The sequence below is a fragment of the Microtus oregoni genome, unplaced genomic scaffold (genome assembly GCF_018167655.1).
Source record: "Microtus oregoni isolate MIOR12 unplaced genomic scaffold, Mior012 000006F_ref0000085, whole genome shotgun sequence".
In the NCBI taxonomy this organism is placed as follows: domain Eukaryota; kingdom Metazoa; phylum Chordata; class Mammalia; order Rodentia; family Cricetidae; genus Microtus; species Microtus oregoni.
Genome location: NW_024543065.1, coordinates 14,630,028 through 14,634,910, shown reverse-complemented (window position 1 = coordinate 14,634,910; position 4,883 = coordinate 14,630,028). Strand labels below are relative to the sequence as shown.

General features: G+C 35.8%; 1 pseudogene; it reads left to right on the top strand.

Annotated features, from left to right (window-relative positions):
• Positions 1-3,453: 3,453 nt before the first annotated feature.
• On the top strand, positions 3,454-4,035 carry LOC121449280 (annotated as a pseudogene).
• Positions 4,036-4,883: the final 848 nt, after the last annotated feature.

The following is a 4,883-nucleotide window of genomic DNA, read 5'->3' as shown; positions in this document are numbered from 1 at the left end:
GGACAATTCAACATCAAAATAGTTTGGCAAAGAGTAATAAGCTCAACTATGTGAATGGTTCAGTATGTAAAATGCTTGCCTGCAAAGCATGGGAACCGAGTTTGTTCCTCAGAACTCACAGACAATAGCTGGACATGGTGGGAGGCACTCATAACTATAACACTGAGGGACACAGTCAGAACCCTATGGCTTAATGTCCAGCCAATCTAGAAGTCTTAACACATTCCAAGTCAATGAGGAAACTTGTCTTAAAAGAAGGTGGACTATGTGTCTATGAATTGACACCTGAAATGTCCCCCAAACACACATACACACAAATGCATATATACAAGTGAACACACATGTATATATGCAAATACTCTCCTTTCTTCCTTATATATAATAAAAATAGAAGGGTGGTGGTGGTGCATGCCTTTAAACCCAGCACTCAGGAAGCAGAGGCAGGCAGATCTCTGTGAGTGCGAGGCCAGCCTTATTTATAGAGTGAGTTTTAGAACTGTCAGGGCATTTCACAGAGAAATCCCATCTCTATAACAATAATAATAACATTCCATGTCCTTGGAAAAACAAAAATGTTTTGTCTCTTATTCTAGAGATAATTTATATCCTTACTGTTATTATAAAAGTAGTAATTCTTTAGTTCTGTATGAATAGAGTATCTATTGTTTTTTTTCTATTATTATTATTACTATTATTATAGTTATTTATCTAAAACCTGGTTTCTGACTTCTCAGAGATCATTTGAATGACCTCTCTCTCTGCAAGGTCACTTACACATGGATGGGTATATTTTAAGGAGCATTCTCCATCGGTTCTTATTTCTGCTGTGCCTCAGTTCTCTCTCTAAAACTTGTCTTTATCTATCCCTTACCAAAATTGAAACAAAACAACAATAATAACAACAAAAAATCCATATTGGTTTATTAATGCACACTGATTTGTTCTCAATACTGTTATTGGATCAAAGTTCCTCTGTTTTAAGATTTAAATACTTTATTTTATGTGAAGGAGTGTTTTACGTGCATGTATGTATGTGCACTACTGCATGTCTGACACTCTCTGAGGTCAAAAGAGAGGTTCAATTCCTTGGAATTTGAGTTACAATTTGAGTTGCATGTGGATGCAAGGACCTGATTAGGACCCGATGCATGAACATCAAGTGCTTTTAAAAGTTTGCTGAGACATCTTTATAGACCACAATTATTTTTTCTTTCTTTAATTGGTTTTATGGAGCTCTACACTTTTCTTTGCTACCCTCCCTGCTTCTCCCCTCCCCTTCAACCCTCTCCCATGGCACAAAATTCATTGTTAAAGGGACAGTCTGCAAGGCGATTTCAACAGAAGGAAATCGCAGGGTCATACCAACAGCATGAATCCCTCACGATTCCATGTAGTTCTTCCCTGAGTTCAAGATCTTAAGTTAATGTGTGTTAATTTACAACCTCTTCCATGCAAGGCATGTCAGGAGAAGCGAATAGCATAAAACCAAAGGCCTTTTTTAACAGCTCTGCCCACTTGTGGCCACTCAGCTGCAGCAGCAGTCTCAGAGTTACTAAGGACACCTGCAGAGATGATCAGACCTGACATTTGCTTGAACAGAACGCCTGTTTTCAACAGAACTGTTTTCGGGTTTAAAGAGGAGACTCAATCCTGAGACCATAAATGCACAACAAAAGAAACCCTCACCAAAGCTCACAGAAGAGAAAACACATGAAATCCAGGCAGATCTCCAACAAAGGTACATTCGCTGCCTCCTTTCGATTTCTGCCAAAGAAACTAACACTATACGAGAGACAAATTCCCAACAAAGGCAGAAATAACAAAAATAATAAAGTGAGATACATACTCCTTACAGTCACTGAAAAGTTCCCAAATGGTAGCAAGCATTATTTCTGTATCCTCCCGACCAATGTAATATAATGAAAAATTTCAAATGTATTTTTATGTTGTTATTAACCTTTATTTGACAATTTTTAGATGTGTCTTTTCATCAAAAAATATAATTTTAAATAAATTGAATTATCATAGCATCATTCAAATATTATAATAGTTCTGAAATTGATAATCGATATTTATGCCATAAAACCATAGGCCAGTATGTATAAGCCCTTCTTTAATCTAACCAGTACCATAAAACAATGGAAGGAACTAAAATTTGAATTGTAATAAAAGTAACATCTCATATTAAAATGCCAGCATAATTCATCTCTCATGCTTTATCATGTTGAAAAAATTTTTCAACAAGTCATTATTCTAAACATCACGAAACATAATAATACAAATAAATTGTCATGATCTCATAAGCCTAATGTCTCAACTTCTTGAATCCACAGGCATGAAAAAACTTGATTTAACAGAATTGAAAAAATATTGACATTATACATTTAATTAAATAATCATTTTTGTCACATATTCAAATATTAAAATGATAAGCTTGTCATTATGGGTCATCATTTGTATTTTGACTTCAATTAATGTTGGATGTAAGTTTCAAATACCTGCAACAAGCAAATAAATTTCTACAATAGAGCCCTCAGCATTTGTCTTTGGCTATTGGACAATAGGGGATTATAGTATTATTTAAGAAAAAATATTTGCATCTGAAAATTGTTTTAACGTCTCTTCCACCACTGGAAAAAAATCACTGCATTTATTATAGCTATTTTTTAGAATAAAGTCAGAGAAATGAATTACTGTTTCAAAATGGTAACGAGAAAAACTTGAATAATGTATTAGATCCTTCACTTGGAAAATGACAGTGAAATAAATAATAAAGAGCCCATTAAGCAAGGGGAAAATCTGACAAGGGAAATGGAATGAGTAGAAGCAAGTGCTAAGGCGAGAAATTAGTAGTAGTACCATGGTCTACACATTCGTCATTCCTTAATTCTAGTTTACTGGGCATGGCACTGAAAGATTTCAATCTCAGGGTAGTCATACATTAAATTACTTACACAGCTGTTTCTTCTCAGTAGTCTACAAATCCCTTACGGTTACTAATTGTTGCTTACTAATCTACGTAACTTTAGAACCTAAAGATCTACTAACAAAATTATCTTTAATAAACCCAAAAGAAAATGCACAGGAAATCTAATGAGTGATAATAGTGGAAAAGTTCAGCTGACCAGATTGGTATAAAAGTGAACAACCAATCTCCCTTGTTCCTAATAATTAATCATTTTTTAAGCAGAAAGCCTTTTTATTTTGAAGTTTAGAACTTTATTCTCAGTAGATTATATTGGAAACAGATAACATTTGTACAAGTGGAACTTTTGGTATCTCCCTAGAGAAAGAAGAAAGCAGCTCTTCGTTAGGCAAGTCATGAATCAAATCCTTTGACTGATTTTCAAAAAAGATAGTTCAAATGGCAGCCCCTTGAAGGTTTTGCAACACACAAGACATTTAGGTTAAGCAAGAGAACTAAATATAGAAGTTTACTGAAGGTGAGTTACTATGGTCTTGAGTGCTCCTCCCGCCCACCTGATCCATCAGCAGAGGGTGTTGCAGTTGATTAGGTTTCTGCTTCCCTACCTCCAGTCATTGTGTGTCCACTGGGACACATATTGGTACTTTGCTTGTTTGGTGACAGAAAAGTTGGAAGTACATAAGAATTAGAGGGATATGGTGAAGGCAACGTAGCTGCTGAGGGAGGAAAAAGAATTCTGGCAAAATCAGTATCCTTGGCTGTATCTTCCGTGACTCTCCACCTATGAGATATATGAGCGCTCCAACGTTCCGGAACAGTCGTTAGATTGCTAATACCCTTCAGAGGAAGAAATGTATCATGATTGCTTTTCCAAGAGAGGTCATTTAAAGAAACTGAGGCTTGAGGACTGGTACTGAACAGTTGGACAGCTGCAGGAGGAACCATCACCTGATGGTTCTATGACTGAAGCTTTGCCCCTTGCCAGAGTGGAAGGTGACTTATCATTCTTGTGGTGACATATTGTAACCAGACCTCGGGAGCAACCGGTGTGCTTGCAAGTGAAAGAAATTACAAAGCATGTTCACACTTGCCCTAATAAAAATAATTAAATATTGGGGGAGGAAATAAAGATAGAATTGCACTGTCTTTGACATAAACCATGAGAGAAATCCATAGTCACCAATTCAAAAGTTAAATTTGGACCAATAGTATCACATCTTCCAAAGATACAAGAATCTGAAAACAATTTATCCTGAACTTGGATAAGCTGATCAAACAGGGTATGAATTATTTCTCACTATTCTTACAGAACGATATTCTCATATTTTCTTATGAAACTGAGCTATGTCCTTCGACACAGATGCTACCAAAATAGAGCAAGATTTAAAATTAAACTAAGAATTTATGTGCTTACAAGTTCTTAGGCTAAGCCTCTTGTACTTATTGCTCCAGGAAAGCATATTTCTGGGATAATGATTCATTTTAGTATGATAATCACTCTATTGAGATGAAATTAATAATGAAGCAGCCTTGGTCATTCTGTCTGACCAAGGGTGCTGATGTCTGGATGAGCGGCCCAGGTGCTGCCAGATATGCAAATTGTAAGATGGTGCAAAGTGCAGAAATATGAATAATTTATCAAAATAATCTCTTACTGTTAAAGGTTTTAAAAAAAATCTAAATTAGCTGGCAGCCCTGTTTACAAAAGGTAATGCGATTGAGTCATAACTCATTTCTCTTATTTCCCTAGAGAATCTTTATCTCATCGTTGTATGGTTTCTCATCTAAACAGCGGTAACAATAAACACTTGAGGAAAATCGGTATGTTCGATGTCAGTTAAGGCAGATCCTTTGTTTGTTCTAGGAACTTTTAAGAAACCAGAATTGTGATTTTGTCATGGATATCATCCTAAACATGTCTCAATTTGGGGGGGGGGGAACAAACTTTGATGCTTCA